The sequence below is a fragment of the Manis pentadactyla genome, chromosome 14, assembly GCF_030020395.1.
Source record: "Manis pentadactyla isolate mManPen7 chromosome 14, mManPen7.hap1, whole genome shotgun sequence".
Classification (NCBI taxonomy): domain Eukaryota; kingdom Metazoa; phylum Chordata; class Mammalia; order Pholidota; family Manidae; genus Manis; species Manis pentadactyla.
Genome location: NC_080032.1, coordinates 32,073,867 through 32,092,127, shown reverse-complemented (window position 1 = coordinate 32,092,127; position 18,261 = coordinate 32,073,867). Strand labels below are relative to the sequence as shown.

The 18,261-nt window shown below is 50.6% G+C and overlaps 1 protein-coding gene across 1 annotated transcript in view; it reads left to right on the top strand.

Moving 5' to 3' along the window:
- ITGA9 (integrin subunit alpha 9) overlaps window positions 1-18,261 on the top strand; it is a 323,579-nt gene that overhangs the window by 235,476 nt on the left and 69,842 nt on the right. The window lies entirely within an intron of this gene.

Below are 18,261 nucleotides of genomic sequence, written 5' to 3'. Positions count from 1 at the left end.
CTCCCTTCTTATTCCTCCTCCTCTGTTCTTTATATGTTGGTTGTTTTATTCTGTGCTCTTTTGTGCTTCCTTTAACTGCTTTTGTGGGTAGTTGATTTTATTTTTTGCCTTTAGTTAGTATTTGGTTGGTCTGCTTTCTTTGCTGTGATTTTATTTTCTCTGGTGACATCTGTTTAGTCTTAGGAGTGCTCCCTTCTAGAGCAGTCCCTCTAAGATACCCTGTAGACGTGGTTTGTGTGAGGCAAATTCCCTCAACTTTTGCTTGTCTGGGAATTGTTTAATCCCTCCTTCATATTTAAGTGATAGTCGTGCTGGATACAGTACTCTTGGTTCGAGGCCCTTCTGTTTCATTGCAATAAATATATCATGCCATTCTCTTCTGGCCTGTAAGGTTTCTGTTGAGAAGTCTGATGATAGCCTGATGGGTTTTCCTTTGTAGGTGACCTTTTTTCCTCTCTCTAGCTGCCTTTAAAACTCTGTCCTTGTCCTTAATCTTTGCCATTTTAATTATTATGTGTCTTGGTGTTGTCCTCCTTGGGTCCTTTCTGTTGGGAGTTCTGTACACTTCCATGGTCTGATCGATTATTTCCTCCCCCAGTTTGGGGAAGTTTTCAGCAATTATTTCTTCAAAGACACTTTCTATTCCTTTTTCTCTCTCTTCTTCTTCTTCTGGTACCCCTATAATGCAGATATTGTTCCTTTTGGATTGGTCACACAGTTCTCTTAATATTGTTTCATTCCTGGAGATCCTTTTATCTCTCTCTGCATCAGCTTCTATGCATTCCTGTTCTCTGGTTTCTATTCCATCAATGGCCTCTTGCATCTTATCTATCCATTCTGTTTATAAATCCTTCCAGAGATTGTTTCATTTCCGTAATGTCCTTCCGGACATCATCCCTTAGTTCTTGCATATTTCTCTGCAGCCCCATCAGCATGGTTATGAGCTTTATTTTTAATTCTTTTTCAGGAAGACTGGTTAGGTCTACCTCCTTCTCAGGGTTTGCCTCAGTGATCTTGGTCTGTATCAATTTCTTCTGCCTTTTCATGGCGATAGATATATTTGTGGGGAGCTGGCGCATGTGTTGGGTAAGAGAAAGTCCCTTCTTGCCAGTTTGTGGCCTTCCTCTCCTGGGAGAACAGCGGCCTCTAGCAGCTTGTGCTGGGCAGCTGCGTGCAGACGGGACTTCTGATCTTGCCTGGCTGCTATGGAGTTTATTTAGTTCTGCAGTTGCTGTGGGTGTGGCCTGCCTCAGGCTGCTTCTCCAATATGGCAGAGCCACATCAGAGGGGGAAGTGGCGGGAGGCTGTTTATCGCGGTGAGGGGCCTCCAAGCTGCGCTGTGGGGGTTTGGGCGCCCAGAGTTCCCCAGGATTCCCAGCTGCTGGGCTAAGTGTCCCGGGGCACTTCTGTCCAGCTGTGGGGTCCCTGTCCCTGTAAGACTTTCAAAAAGCACTTGCTTTTCTTTGTCCCGGGTGCGCCGGCTGCGGGGACCCGCTCACAGGTCTTACTGTCCTGTTTCCCTAGTTTCCAGCACCCCACGCACGCACTGTGTCTGCGCTCTGGCCCGGATGGCTGGGGCTGGGTGTTCAGCAGTCCTGGGCTCCGTCTCCCTCCCGCTCTGCCTGCTCTCCTCCCGCCGGGAGCTGGGGGGAGGGGCGCTCGGCTCCCGCGGGGCCGGGGCTTGTATCTTACCCCCTTCGCGAGGCGCTGGGTTCTCTCAGGTGCGGATGTGGTCTGGATATTGTCCTGTGTCCTCTGGTCTCTATTCTAGGAAGAGTTGTCTTTGTTGTATTTTCAAAAATATATATGGTTTTGGGAGGAGATTGCTGCTGCTCTACTCATGCCGCCATCTTGGTTCTCCCCTGATCGCTATTCTTTACAATGGATAGAAGGTAAGAAAAAATGTAAATGCGGAAATGACTAAAAAGTTATGACATTCAACTCTTTACTGTTGCAAGAAACATATTGAGTCAAACTAATAAAATAAAATGCAGACTTTAAAAGAGGTAAGGCAAGGAATTGATTATTTTAAGCACAAGCTCACAAAAGGATTAATACTGAAAATTTTTTAAATACCTTAACAGACATCAGGGCAATTCAAATAAAAGGTTAAATGTACTTCAACAATTTACAAAGATTTAGTTAAGGAATAATTTTACCAATGAGCCGTTTTCTGTTTAAGGGAGGTTTCTGGGTCTCTGGGAGTGGCTGCACTTCAGGGGGCAAGGAAAACAATTTCTTTGAAGCAGGTTATGGAACACCTCCCTTGTTTGTGTTTTGTTTGTGTTCTTCTCATATTTCTTCATTTGCAGCCGCCTCAAACACTTTGAAGGTTTGAGCACAGTCAGTAAAATTGATGGCATTTTTGGTCATCCATCTTCTGAGCTGATATGTTTTCCCGTGTTGCGAAGTTCAGCCCTCAGCCCTCAGGGGACACAAGTACAAAGAGAAATGAGGTGACGTCAGGGCAACCTGAGCACATTCCACATCCCCGGGCCCCGGCTGCCCTTCTCTTGAGGAGATGGGCTTAATAGTGTGACCTGCCCACGCAGAGCCCAGTAAAGCCCACAGTACTGTTCAGCAACCATTTTCTTACTTTGTTTTCTCTCTAATTACTCTGTTTTCACAATGGATCTCAGTTCTGCCTCTTCTGGGGCTTAACGAAGAAACAAGAGGGGACTTTCGCTTCTCAGCAAGTGGAGTGTAGAAAGGCCAGGCTTCCTTTGGCCACAGCTGGCTCCGCAGGGCAGTGGGTGGTGGCCACGTCAGGATGCCTGCCTGTTCCCCTGAGCACCTTCTGTTGGAGGAGGGCCTTAGCTAATTCATTTACTCTTTACCCTGACTCTATCCATTATGCTAACACACCACCCAAATTTGGCGGTTTAATACAACTGTGGGCTACAGCCCATGACTCCAATTTGCCAGCTCAGCTGACCTGGGTTGACTTCACTCAGGCTCTATGGTTAGCTGGTGGGTCAGCAGGCCCAGCTTTTGTCTGGGGCGGTGGATAGACAGAGCGTGTGGCTCTCACCCTCCAGCAGGTTAGCCCAGCTCCCTGGCTCCAGCAGGTTCTGAGAGAGAGAGAGAACAGAAGTTCCAAGGCCTCTTGAGACAAGGGTTGGAACAGCAGAGTGTCACTCATGCTACATTCTGTCAGTCAAAGCAAGGCTCGAACACCATCCAGATGCAAGGAGGAGAAGCAGTCAGAGTGCTGGGAGGAGTGCAAAGCCCACCTGCTGAAGCCTGGGTGCAGGGAGGGTGGAGAAGGCATTCACACTCTGTCCTTAGTGTGAGAATCCTGCAGAGGAAGCGGAGTGCACCTTTGTGAGGTTTTGGAAAGTCAGGCAGAATGTGAGAATCCAGTGTTTCCTAAGAATATTCTCTGGGTGCAACATCCATCCTGGCAAGGGAGAAGGGAAGGATTCCATCCAACTCTTTGCTGTGATGGGGAAAACCAAGTACCGAGTCGTGCCATTCTAGACCAAGTACCGAGTCGTGCCATTCTAGACCGATTTTCACAAAGATCCAGCACGGGACTGTGCATGGGAAAGGAGGAGCCCACGCTCTGGGAGACAGGCACGGTGAGCATTGCCCCCTGCAGCCTCTCAGGGAACACCCCACTCACCCTCGGAGTTGGAATCATCATTTACACAGGTGAAATCTCGGCTTAGAAAGATCATGATTTGCTCCAAGTCTCAAAGCTGGAGAGAGGCAGCCCTAGCATTGTAACCCCTACCTGTCTGATGACAAAACCTCCCCTGTTTTGTCACCCTGCCTCACACTTAAGGACAGGGTCTGGTCCCTGACATTGGGGAACCAATGACCCTGTCAGGAAAGAAATACCGTTGTCCCTGCCAAAATAAATAGAGAACAATAAATGACAACATTGGAGGCTGGGCTAATGAATAGTTGGTATGGGAGGGCGAGCAGACACTGAACAGGACATGCTAGCATCAGGGTGTCCCCCAAGAGGGGCTCTGGGGCCTGAACATAGGGATGGGTTCATTTCAGGGGTGACCATATGATCTACCAAACTGGTACACTTGGGGACTTAAAGGAAGATCATTAATACTGAGCCCTGTGAAAGCAGGCATTAATAGGGACTGTGCCAGGCAAATGGGATGCATGGTCACCCAACTTACTCAGAATTCAAGGAAGGCTTGGTGACTTTGACATGGGCATGAGGGGCAAGTCTCCAGCCCCTGCCCACTATCTGACTCTGGGTGTCTTCTTCCCCACCTGCCTAGCAGCCCTAATGATGCCTGCTGATGAGTTACCTGCCATGTAACAATCTCCCCAGGGCCCAGTAGTTTTAAAACAGCAGACATTACTATCCCTCACTGTGAGTGAGGAATCCCGGGGAGTCCCAGGGGTCTCCCATGAGACTGTCATCAGGACGTTGGGTCTGCAGGGTCTGCTTCCTGTGTGGCCATCACAGGGTAGTGGTGGATGGCGGGAGCCCTCAGGTCTTCTCCACCCAGACCCCTCCATGGGCTGCCTGAGTGGTCTGCCCCAGAGTGAGCCGCCCCCAGCGCAAGAGCCAGGCAGAAGCTCACCCGTTCAGACCTCCTCTCAGGAGCTGCCCAGCGCCTCTGCCACATCCTACCTGTTAGAAATGAGTCACTAAGCCTGGCCCGGGAGGGGATAGGCTCTACCTTTTGAAGGGAGGAGGGTCCGTCGGTGATATTTGAAAACCGCTGGACCTCTTTGGATGGGTGTCAGACTTGCAGGTTGGGTGCAGTGTGTGAAGTGCCTGGCTCAGCGAGGTCAGAGGCTCCCTGGGCCCTCTGCAGCCCCAAGGCAGCAGTGTTTCCAAAGGTGATGCAGGAAACGGTTTGCGGTGCTGTAAGCCCAGCACCCCGCCAGACATGGGTGAACTGTCACCTGGCCATCTGGGGTCTGAGGAAATTAGGTCAGCTCTGAGGCTTCTTCAGCTGTAGGTTGTTCCTCTGTGGGGCCCAGGTGGCTGGAAGATTCTTCCTCCAGTTGGACTTTCCTGCCTGTCCTCCCAAAACCTTCTGATGAGCACTCTCAACCCCCATTCGGTGCTTGGCAACACTGGGGCTGAGTTTCCCCACACCTGGGAACTGGGCCCCAGTACCACAGTGCAGAGGCCTGCTCCGCGGGCTGTTCCCTGGCCCTCCCTCTGCTAGGCCCTCTCAAGAGCCTTTATTTAATTTGTTTTTCAGAACACTTGCAAGGTCAATATTTGTTCCTCTTTCAGTGCTTTTTGTGGCAAGCAATAGAAAGTTCAGCTCAAATTGGCTCAGGTGAAAAAGAATTTTTGTTTTGCAAACTGAAAAAAACCTAGAGTTGGCTTTTAGCTGCAGCTTGTCCGGCCCCAGAAAGCTGTCTGGGTGTCCCTCCATTTGTCAGAGTCCCATTCTTGTTTTGGCTCCACTCTCAGATAGGCTCTCCCCTCAGGGTGGCAAAATGGCTGCCACCACGGCAAACGATGTACTTGGGCAAATCATTTCACTAAGTAGCAGCCAAAGCTCCATGGGTTCTCATTGGTCTAATTGGCTTCATTGGCTCAAGCCTGGGTCACTTACCCTGCCTCTTAGGGGAGCAGGAGTGAGTGGAGTGCTGCCCGAAACTCACAGGCTGAGAATGGGGAGCAGATGCTCCGCTGAGGGAATCTGTGTCAGGGCGTCAGAAAGCTGGATGGATGCGGTGGCAAGGAATGGGTGTCTGCTGCAGCCTCCTTATCCGTTGACCAAGCCTGGAACTGGGTTCAGAGCAGGCAAGTAACTTGCCAAGGTCCCACACTGCAGCATTTGGGGATGCACATGCCACCCTGCTCCCAGGGATGAAGGCTCTCCACCCCAGCCCTGGCCCCTAAGTGTCCCTGTACAACATGACCAGTGGCTCCAGAAGTGAAGGGGTTGAGATGCCATTGGCTGGCGAGTGCGGTGTGGCTGAGGACCTGCCGACAGGGCGGGGGATAGAAGTTCTAGTTAGGAAGACCCCTCGAGAGAACTGGGACCCTGGACAACAAACAAAGGGAAGCTTTCTTTATCTCAGTGTCCCTGTAACTTTTCCTTTCACATTGAAATGTCACCAGTTGTGAGATTTCAACAGTTCTTTTCCCACATGCCATTTTTCAGCCATTAAAAATTTAAAGTTGGTGCTCACGACGGAGCCTCCCTCTTCCACAGCAGCTCATCTAGGAGGTTCCAGCTGGGGGGGACTGCATTTGGTCACCAAATATAGAACTGAGGAGGGACGAGGGCCTCGAATTAAGAAGACAGGGAAAAGATCTGTCCCCAAGTAAGCAGAAAGCCTGCTGTGATACCAGGCCTGTTGGTGCGGGGGACAGGCTGCCTCTATGCTCTCTCACGAGGTCATTGAACAGAGCAGGATGTGTGAGGCTCGTGCCTTTTTGCTCTTTATGAAATCCCCTTGAGCTTTCCTCCTAAGGCAGCTGCTGGTGGGAATCACTTCCGGTGCACTGGCTGCCAGCAAGGGGTGCCCTGGCCGTTTCTGAAGGGCCAGGGTTGCTCCACTTGCGGTCACACTGCCATTTCTGTCTTGGTGAAGGATGAGCCGGGGATTCCCCCAGGCAGATGAGACACCACTGGCCTTTTTATTTCTGGTTGTGAAACCCCACATGGACTGGAGTCTGTTTCATGGCTTAAAATGCTGTGTGTGAAGCCTGCACCCCTCCCCACACACACAGAAGAACCACATGGGGACACAGGCCTCCCTCTGCAGCATGCTCAGTGCCATATGTCTGAGGCAGGATGTCCACCACCCGGGGTCATGGCACATCCTGGGGTAGAGGAAACGCAGGGGCTGTGGGCCCAACCTGACTGGGGTTTGAGTCTGTGTCAGCCACTCAATAGCTGTTAATTGCACATTTTGGCAAGTTACCTCATTTTCCTGCCTATAAAGAGGGGATTATGAGATCTCCCACAGTGTAGGGTTAGATCGGATGGCACTTCAAGGGCCAGACACGAGCAGGCGCTCTGCAAACGCTGTCCGTTCCCCCACCCCCTCCACGGCACTGCTATATAGAGCTAAGTTTCTAGCTCCATTTTTGAGGGGCAGTCGGGGAAACCTGGGGAAAGGTGACATCTGAGTGTCACAGTGACAGTGGGTGGCCTGGAAAGGGTCCCATATATCAGCACCAGGGGCCCTGGGGACTTCCCAAAACCCCCAGTGGGGGCCCACAATGTCCTCGGGCTGTGCAGACCAAGTCCCAGTCTGTTGTGGGTCCTGCCCAGACATATTTCTAAGAATCTAGGTCACTGCCACACCAGGTGTAGTGTCCTGACACCCACGGCCACATAGGGACCTGAATAGGAAAACAATTCCCTGGCCCCCGACCCACTGAGCCAGAAGCTCTGGGGTGGGTCCCGGCACCAGGTCTCAGCCCACACCACATGGCCCTGAGATGGCAGCATGTGAGTGCCCTGGGCTGTAGGCGGGACAGCCTGGCAGAGCACCCTCACACCCAAGGCTCCCAGCAGCCCGGCACCTGAGGGCAGCCAGACTGCCAGCCTGAGTTCTGGCTAGAGGCTGTGTGACCCCGACAAGTTTCCTCCCCCACGCCACCTGGCCTCCATATTCTCACCCACATAACATGACTTACTCTGTGGGGCTGCTGTGGAGCGCGAATCAGACATCCTAGCCAAGTGCTTAGAGCCGTGTCTGCCACATGCTCAAAGTTCAGTATGCACTGGCTCTGGCGTCTTAGTTTTCAGGCAGTCCAGCCAGGTCGCAGGTCTGGTTTAGTCAGTATTCTCAGAACAGCCTAAGGATTTGCCAGCAACTGTAGGTGGCAGAGCACTGAAAGTGCTTGAAATGTCCCTCTGTGGAGGCTATTAGCAACCACAGCGTCCAGCGCGGCAGCCACCATAGTACCTGGCGAAACTCCCATAGCAAGGCTGTGGTGTGCTCTTAGCTGTTAAAACCACCACGGGAAGTGGTAAAACTAAGACTTAAAACCAAGTCAGTTTGGAAAAAAAATCATTGTGCATCACAAGCCGAGGATCCCAGCCCCAGTCACTTCCCCTGGGAAGCCCTGTGAGGAGGACAGTGGCTTGAGCCTGCCATCCAGGGCTCTGTCTGCAACCTCGAGTGGCTGTGCAGGAAGCGTCCTTCCCAAAGTGACAACACTCCGGGACAGCAATCAAATGAGTGCATGTTTAAGAGGCACTTAAGTGGATGAAAATCAGTATGTGCAGTCTCAGCTGGCATCCCTGATGTTTGCTGAATGGAAGTCTCTGTTTTAAAAGATCCTGGTTTGCTTGGACCTGGCAGTCCCAGTGGAGCAGCTCAGCCCCATGTGGTGTGTTAGGAGGAGAGGTTTCCCAGACCTGTGAGGCCACTTGCTCAAAGCCTGAAATGCTCCCCCTGACACCAGGTTGTCGGCATCCCAACCTGAGGCTCGGAGGGAGGAGGGGGCTGGATGTGTCTATGACAACCACTTTCCCATGGTCAGGCTGAGCTCCTAGAATGAAATCCTGAGACCATGCAGCATGTAGAAGTAGTTTACTGGGAAGTGTTCCAGGGGAAACCCCAAGGGGAACGGGGAAGGTAGCTAAGCAAAGGTATGAGACCAGGGTCCTCAGGGAGAAGGAAGGGGTAACTTTGGCATAATCCAAAGTTGAACAACATGAGTTTGAACTGCCTGGGTCCACTTACATGCTGGACTTTTTCAACATTTGTTTGAAGATTTGTGACAATTTGAAAAACAATTAGTACATAATACATGTAACAATCAAAATAAGTGTTAATTGACTGTAAGTTTTGGGGGAGTCAAAAGTTATATGTGGATTTTTTATTGTGCAGGTGGGGGTCAGCACCCCAAACCCTACATTGTTCAAGGGTCAACTGTATAGTTACCCCTTCAGCGTTCACAGGCACAGAGGGTTCCAGCAATCCGTGGGCCGTCCTCCAACAGGAGACACAGAGGTGCTGGTGGCTGGGAAGTCCGTGTGCATGGCCATGTGTGTTGAAGAGACCCATGGGGGATGGGGCTCCGCCGGCATTGAGTCCCCCAGACTTCCCGCTCTCTGCTGCGTGGGAGATGGTGTGTGGTCAGTCTAGCCTTCTGAGCAGCTCTAAAATCCAGTGTGCAAAGCAAGACAAGGGAAAACATTTTCAGAGGGAGAATAAAGAATGAGCAGAGCTGTCCTGTCAGGGAGAGACGCTCAGACAGATGGAGACACAGAAAATGCTGATTAATCAGTGATTTCCGCAGGGTCAGAACGTGGGAAGTAATAAATAAGCCAGTCCATCCATCTCTCCCCCACAACAAGCCAGCTCCTGACACGATCATAAGTTTAGTATATTCCAACAAGTTGAGAACACACATACTGGTCTTTAGGCAATCTTATAAATCTGCAGCTCATCCTTTTTTTTTTTTATAAATGGAAAAAATCATCAACATTCCACAGAGAACCCTAGTGAGATTGAACTTCAAACCTAGCCATTAAGACAACCAAAAGCTTCTCTTACCCTTTGTGTGCTTCATTTTAAACAGTTGGCCAATTAACTGAAAGTGTCGAAACTAAATAGAGAGAAAACCAAGGACAGTCCTAGAAAACAAAGCCCATCTCCCTGTATTGTTCCTGAAAATACAAGGACACACAGCTTCAGCATCTAGCTGACCTAGTGGGTCCTCCCTAATTCAGGACTGTGAAACTGACCTGCAGTTACTCGAATTGTGTTGAACCTCCGCGTTCTTGGCATGGACTTGTCCTTGACACGTGCACTATCTGAGTATCATAAGACACAGCCTGTGCTCCCTTCTATCCTGGTGGGCATTCCCTAAGCGTGAGCCCTCCACTGGTCTCTGTTTCTCTGTTAGACCAGCCGCCAAGGCAATTGCTCGTCTGCTATTACTCAGAAAACTCACTTAGGAGAGAGACATTCCTGTGCCCTCCACGGGGGGTGCATGAGATGCTCACATGAGATCTGGTGAATCAGAAACAGCACAAGGCCCTACCTTCACTATAGGGAACTGCTCTCAGCTTTAGTCTGCTAGATGCAATTGTGAGTAAAGGGCCCTTAACTAGACCTGCCCTTTTATGAGTGGCATTTTGTGTTGTCATTTATAATGACTCTGACCTGTATGGTCAAGTGATGAATGAGTTCTCTCCCTGAAGTCAGAATGCCATGACTCTCGTATGACACTCTGGCCCGTCGTGGCTCCGTAATTTAAAGAACTTGTAGATGTTTTAGTGAATTAAAAGGAAAAGTAATGCCATAGAAACAGTGACGAGCTGTGGAGTAGGCTGATGGTGGGGGGTAGTGGTGAGGGAGCTCAGCTTCTCTCGTAAAGGGAACTGATTTCAGGGCTCCTACCAGAGCACTCGTGCTTCAGGAGTCTGCAAACAGCACAGCCTCCTCACAGGTGGGAGCACCCCCTGGGAGACGGCAGGGACTACATTGTAAAGGCATGTGGCCCAGAGAAGGACATCAAGGCTGCTCAGTAAATAATTATTAAACGAGGGAGCAAACAAAGCCCTTTAAGACAGAGCAGAAAACATACGTGCCTGCCTCCTGCATAGGAATTATCCTACAGAAGCTGTTTCCCATTTGAGGCACAAGAGCCACTTGCTGAGGGAATGGATGGCTCCCCCGGGGCGGCAGTGTCCGGCACCCATGATGGAGCTGGCCTGGGTCTCTGAGGGCATCTCTTGGAGTCACCACGCAGGGGCACGGCAGGCAGGGCACCCATCTGAGACTCGTAGCCCCAGAGGCCCTGAGGGCAGGTATTGTGTCCTCACCAGCTACCACCCAGGCTGGGCCTCAATCCGGGAACCTCCATGATAGCGGTGACTGTCCTGGCCCTCAGGGCTGTTGTTTCAAGGGCTGGTACAGAACACTTGCCTCAGGTGATTCAAAATCCAGATTTCCTGACCCTGCTTCTGTTCCAAAGAATCCCCGCCTGGAGGGCAGGCCCTGTGCCTGCATCTTTAACTGGGACCTTAGTGTAACCTTACTTCTGAGGGCTTTCTGCTTGGTGCACGCCGGAAGCACCCCAGCTTGCTCTCAGCAAATGCTCTCCCACGCTGTGTGCTTTGCTTCAGTGGGGCTTCCATCTGGGTCCTTTTTGGGAGGGTCTGCACATGGTCATCATAGTCTTCCCAGCACTGATACAGATTGGAGAGAATCGCCCCTCTGGGGGTCCACAGCCCCTTGCCAGGGTGCAGGTCTGGGCGAGGGCAGCACAGGCTGGCTTTCAGCCCCATCCCATGAGCCGGTCTCCTGGGCGGTGAACAGCCCCCATGGCTGTGCCTAGTGTCTCCGGCTTTTGGGGGTCCCAGTGCACACCCCAGTGAGGAGTCCATGGAGGGTGCTGGTTGTTAATAGCTCTGAAGGCTTTTGAGCCAAAATGAAGGAAGTAGTACGTGGAGACTCACCTGGGGCCGCTTGTAGGGCAGACTGGGGGACAGCTGGGAGACCCACCACGAGCTGTTTTGTGCTGGTCTAGGTGGGAGGAGGTTGGAGTGATCTGTCATGGCAGCAAGGAAAGGGGTTAGCAGGTATTATCCTCAGGGAGGGTGCCTCTCACTGAGGAGACTCCTGGGATGGTCCGGAAACAGCAGAGCAGAGGAGCCAACCAGGGATGGGGTCAGTGGCAGCTGTCCCTGGGACAGGGCTCCCTGAGCTGCAGCCTGCTCCGGGGAGGCACCTCAGGGATGCTGGGCTGGGGCGGTCCTCTCTCCCTCGGGCCAGCTCTTCATCAGAGCCCAGGGGAGGCTCTGCAGCAGCTGCCTGTGGCCTCTGCTCTTGGGCCACAGCTTCACTCACTGCTTGCAGAGAAAGGCAGGGTGGGGAGAGATACTGCCATCCCCCTCCGTCCTCCCTGCAACCCCTGGAGCCCTGCTGCCCCGGTTCTTGTGCGGCAGGAGGCCTTCCTGTGTCCCCCTGCCTGGAGCTCTCTGGGCCACGGGAGTGGGCTGCGCTCAGCACCGCATGAAGCACAGGACAGGCAGTGTCCCCTAACAACTCCCAACCAAGCAGGGGCAGCATCAGGCAGATGCTCCTGGTGGCGCACTTTCCCACTCCGTCATGGAGTGCCCTGAGGTCACCTTCCAAACTGGCCACTTGCGCCCCAGTCCTTGTCCCAGAGTCTACTTTTGGGGGAACCCAGATAAGGGGCATGGGAATGGGAGGGTTCTCAGCTCCAGGAACATATCCTCACATGGACGAGAGCCCCGCTTGGAGCCAACAGGGCACATGTTTTTCTGGGGAGCAGAGAGCCTGGGGACGGCAGTCTCCCGGTCCCCATCATGCTCCGAGGGGCAGGCTCCATGGTATGGAGCAGTGTGGTCACATCCGCAGAGCTTGTTAAAATACAGGGTGGAGTTCAGCAGGTGTGGGTGGGACCTGCGGATCTGCGCTGCTAACAGATCCCGACGCTGCTGCTGCGGGCGCAGAGTCCACGCGTTGAGCAGCAGAGTCCTTTGCAAATGAGGTTTGAGTGGGTTTATACATGCGGTGGAATCTTCACTGTAAGTACATCTCTAATGTCCAGATTCCTGGCTGGGACTTAATAAGTACAAACACTCTGACACTTGACTCCTGCAAAACCTTTTCACCCAAACACCACTCATAAATTATTTTAATGCCATGATGCTAAATTCCTTCCCATCACTTCAGGAGAGGTCCACACCTTGTTGAGCTTTCAGTCAGCCTGCAGGGCAAAGGCAAAGAGTGATAGAACATCGAAGTAATTTGATGCATGAGTTGGAATTCAAATTTTGAGTTCTTTGCTTGTTGATCAAGAATTTTCAGGCTCTGGGAAATATTTTTTTTTAATCTAAGAATAGAAATCATGTTTTAAAAATCTAAGAATAAGTCATTTGCCTCCATATAACAGGAGGAAAACTTCCTGGATGAAAATCAAATACTTTTTTTTTTTTATTACTTCTTAAGCCTTAGAAGGCTTGGCTGACTGGTCTTTTCACTTTGGGCTTTTCAGTTAGAGCCGGTTGATTTATTTTTGTTGATTTATTTGCTCAGATTCTTGAGTTCATATTCCTGTGGTCCCGAAGCAGGCAGTCACCAGCATTTAGGGCAAATAGATTAGCTCCAAACAGGGCTGATGTGATGCACCGAGGAGGGACATGTTGTGAAAATCAGACAGGTTATCTAAGTCCTTTCTAATTCGCATTGGTTTCTACAATGTAATACTATATTTTATTCCTTTTAAAGCTTTCAAAGCGCTTTTTTCTCAGGACCAAGAGAACTGCTGGGGAGGAGACTCCCCTATCTGGGCTTTGGTCAGGTAATAGCTCCTCCTGTGACAGGTGATATCTCCTGCTGCCTACGGCTCCTTCAACACACCCTTCCCAGATTCTAACACTCACGTCAGAGGGGAATTTGCTTTAATGGTTACATGGATCAAATTCGTCTCAAACATTTGTTCTGACTGTCGCTCCTGCTTCCTCCACTTTTTTAGAGAAGCTTGGAAAGCACAATCTCAGAATAGTCTGGGTCTTCGCTTCCAATGGGGGTTGTGATAAGATTAAAGAAAGGAATTTGCTTGTAGCGCTTATTTGCCCCTCTCCTTACCAGGGATGGTGACCTCTGGTTTTCATGGACTGTGCAGCTGCCAGCTCCTAGCCAGCAGGACACCTGTGACCTTGGCCCCCGCCTTGTGAGGCCATCAGCTGCATTTGGCATCTGTGCTACAGTCACTGTACCCTCCATGTTCCTTGGAGGCTGCTTCGGTTCTTCAGGTCCACATCCCCACCTGTTCAGGCAAAACGTCCCTGGGTTCTTTGTGGGAGGAGGAAAAGGGATCTCCTCTGTTCCTCATTTGGTCCCCACTGGGACCCCCTCGGATCCCTTCTTACACTGCCAGCTAGGAAACCCTGAGCAAGTGATAGGACTTCTTTATGTCCCAGTTTTCTCCTTGTAAAATGGGCATCAAAAGAGAAGCTATTGCACAGAGGAGCAGCCTGGTCTGTCGTGAGCCATGACTGAGTAGGAGTAGGGACCATGTGTGAACCCCGTCTTTATAGCCATCAGCGCGCACAGGCCAGGCGCCGTCCTCTACGGCAGGTGGTATGACTTCACTTTGCAGGTGACAAAGCTGAGGCTCGTGGGGAGGATCATGCGCCCAGGGACAGGGAGCTGTTACAGGTCAGAGCCAGTGATGGAAGCTGGATTACTGATGCCAAAGTTGGCGCACTTCCTGGGTTTCAGACCCATGTGCCTTCCTTCCTGAGTAGGAATTTCACGGGCCCTGTCCCAAAGGATACCTCTTCGGGAAGAGGACTATTTTTTCTGGTAAGACTCAGGCTGACTCATTTTTGAGTGGGACCAATAAAGTATTTTCTTGGAATAAACTCTCTTTCTGTTAACTCATTAGCCAGGTTATTGGAACCCCTGCTCACCTGTGACTCCTCAGTTGCTCAGGGAATTTGGGATAAGTGTTTCCAAAGTTTGCCTGAATTCTGTGTTAACTGGGGTGACACGGAGGCGCCTCTTCCCAGCTCCCAGGGGTCACACTGCATGTTACCAGAAGAAGGAAGGAAGCCTCAGGTGAACACCAAACACCAAACTGACAGCCAGGCACAGGGACACGAGGGTCATCTTCCATCTGGCAAACATGTGAGGAAGCCAAGAAACAGGAAATCAAGCTTCAAGCTCGGCCGACCTGAGTGTAAGCCCCAGCCGCACTTTGCAGAGTCACTGCTCCCAAGGAGCCCTGCATTGGTGGTCAGACTTCAGAATGAAACCAAATGCTGTGTGATAGGGAGGAAGGGGGCTCCCTGACTTCATTATCTGATTCTGCATGCCAACCACGTGTGAGCAGGGCTGGCGCTCTGCTCCACTGGCCAACCTCCCGAGCCTGGGATGGCCGAGGTGTGTCTGGAAAAGAGAGAAACTCTGCCAAGGTCAGCATCCCCTCTGCCAGGCAGACCAGCAAATGAACTGTTCCTTCCAATCCCTTTATTGAACCCCCAGTGAATCAAGGCCTGTTCATTTATTAAGTACAAACCCAGGCTCAGTACCAGACACTAAGAACACAGGGGCAAATGTGCCCAGACCAAGTATGCTTTTCATTGTGTGTTCTAAAAAAATATTAATTGGTGTTTTCCTGATCCTGAAAGTAATGTGCATTGGTAAATGTTTAGAAAATTTAAATCAGATTGCTCAATCTCCAGGGAGAAGCCCTGGTAGCATCTTAGGGTCCTGGGTGGATGTCCTTGCCAAGGGAAACTGGGACTGGGGAAAAGGCCAGTTACATGAATCTTCTAACAGGGTCCAAAATTTCACAGTAAAAAAAAGAAGTCTTAAGTTTTGATTGGGACTTCACTTGAAAAAGTGAAACTAAAAATTATGCAATTATGTTATCCTACATTGTACAGCTCTCTTAACATATCATTGTCAAGGACATCTTAGACCCAAGGCAAAAGCTTATATGCTCTGCTAGCATCTTTAAAATAATAAGTGCATTCATTTGCAAAACAAAAGAAATAACTGAATTCTGGATGGGCAACTGTTGCTTATGAATATTCCTATTATATCATAAGGTGGCATATTTTACCCGCCTCCCCCCTTTTTAGGACAATTACAAAAGGGTTGTCTTTACAATGGCATGTCTTTCCTAAAGGCTTCTCTTAATCTTTCTTATTTAATTAGTCTTTATCTTCTGAAGCATCTTAGAGTGCTGCCATCCGGGGATAATTTTGATTTCTTCAACAATTAACTAATCTAACTCTGCCAGATCCAGATTTATCAGTGGCTGTCAATGATTTGAGCAGTTTTCCAGCATCACTTTCACTGATTTAATGAAAGCCAGCATCTCTTGCAGCAAAGTTTTAGTTCTCTCTGTAATAGATTTGCACCGTGTCTGAGTTGGGTAATCAGATGTCTACACTGTCTGGCAACTGGGGACAAAGGATGGGCAGCGTGTTCACTGGTCTGCATTCCCAGTCAGCCAAGAGCTGATAATCATGTCTTGGAGCAGTGTTAAAGTTCTCTGAGCTAAAGGCCACGCAGATTTTACAAACTGCAGTTAGGAAAGTGTTCTCTTGGTTACTAGGGACTCAAATGAGATTTATTAGCCTATGAGGTCTGCCCTGTTCTCCATCATTGCCTCTCCCTGCCTGGGAGCAAATGCCCAGGACTTTCCAGTGCTCTCAGTGCCAGGAGCCTCCTCTGTGAAGACCATTGTGTGAGGTCAGGTTCACCAGAAGCAGAACCTGAGCCGGATTTCCATGCTATTGCTTTATTAGGGGAATGCTCTGGGGAGTAGAGGCAGGAAGAGAACAGAACAGGGCAGAGGAAGGAGCCAACAGGAAACGCTCCCCCCTGGAGGCAGCTTCCACCCAGTCCCAGGGTGGTTCTGGGACCTGTTACACAACAGAGCTGGGCCTGCCTGAAGGCCAGGGGCGGCCTTTTCATGCATGTCAATCACAGGCTAAGAATGCTGTTGTAGCTCCCGTTCTGCAGGGGCTGGGGAGCCCACCTGATACAGGAGCTCTAGGTGGAGCCGCTACACTGTCCACACAGCAACTTGAACGTTGGCCAGAGCCCACCAGAGGCCTCCTGGCTCCCAGCTGTAGTAGGAGAGCGGGATAGAGAGCTAAAGCCTGTTGGCCAAAGTGGCCTAAAGAGCCACGGGACGGCTGTCTGGCGCTGACAGGTGCCGGCAGGGCCATCAGTGACATGTCGCCTTCCTGCAGCCCTGTCCAGAAGCACAGGAGTCACCAACCCTTTGCTGTGCTCTCTCCTTCCTTAAGATGTCTTTGGTTTTCACAATTTTTGCTTATTGCCACCAAAATCCAACTAGAATTTTGTCATTTCTTAGACTGAGTATCGTGGAAGACAGACTTAGAAAAATGTAATAAATGCTGACTTAAATGTTATTTTCTAGCATTTTGGAATTAACAAAAATAAGGTAATTCAGTAGCTCTGGAATAATTCCAGACAGTCTTAAGCCAAAGCTAAGTAGATAGAGGTCCCCTCAAGTTCCAGAGTTAATGCTGAAGCCACGGCCCCTGCTTCACACCCATGCGAAGACTGAAGAGGTCTTCAGAGCAATGAATCTTATTTGAAGGACAGAGCCCTTTGACTTGAATATAAAACCTTGCTCCTCGTTTGAAAGGGATATCCAGTATTGAGGGGTCGAATTTAACAAAAGGAGTTCGGAACTGGGTTGAGTAACCATGTAATTTATATATATATGCTTGGACGCTCTTTAGAGTAATTACATAGATGACAGATGTGAGCCAGGACTGTCAGGGACCCTGAGAGCTAAAGCCACCCTAGGGCTGGGCTCGCTGCCTCTGATGCCCACAGGCTCATTAGGGTTTACAGTAGCTTCTACTCGAAAGTTCTGGATGTTGACTCTGGGGGAAGGGATGTGAGGAAGAGGATGGTGACAGAAAGGCCACCACTGTAAATCATTAGGGCCAGTCTACTGACCGCTGCCAATGCACGCTCTCAGTTCCAAGAGCCACCCCTTGCCCTGCTGTGTAAATGTCTCTTTCTCCACTGGCAGGTCTCCCCCTTCTAAGCTATGAGCTTAAGGACAGGGACTGAGACCGTTCAGACCTATGCGCTCAGCACTGATCACAGTAGGTGCAAGATGACCCAGCCATCCAATAGATGCTTAGGAGCCATTCTGAATCCTGTGCCATTTCCATATTAGGTGTGTGAATTTCCCACCCGTGAGTGTTGGGGGCCAGGATGGATGAAGACAACTGTGGAGGAAGGATGGAGGAAAGGTGTTCCTAACAGTGGGAACAACTTAAAAAGAGGCTTGGAAATGACACCCAGGCAAAGAGTGTTGGTGGAATAGTAATATATGTGCTCTCCCTCCAGAAAACCAGGGTCATGGGATGGGTAAGGGGACAGGGTTTAGAGTTAGCCAAGAGTGGCCTTGGTGAAGCCGCATATCTCACTGCACTGCAGTGTCCTGGCTTCCGGACGCTCAGCAGGTGCCAGTGCCATCCTGTGCCTTCTCCTTCTCCAAAACCTGCAGCATATACTGTCTCCCCTTGGGCTTCAGTAACCCACAGGGGCCCTGAGGGTTATGAAGAGCCTCCTGGCTTTCCTTTGACCTTTGTTGTAAACCACGTGTCCAGGTAGAAAGAGGGCAGCTCCCTGGGGCCCCGCTTTTGGTTCACTCGTGCCACTGTGTTGAGTCCAGCGCAGGCCGGCTACACCGGGAAACCTCTCCCTGCCCTTGCACCCACGCCTCCCTGGGAAGGCATGCAGGGGAGCAGCTCAGCCTTCAGCACCTGAGGCTGTAGAAAGAACCCCTACATTTTCCTTGGTGAGATT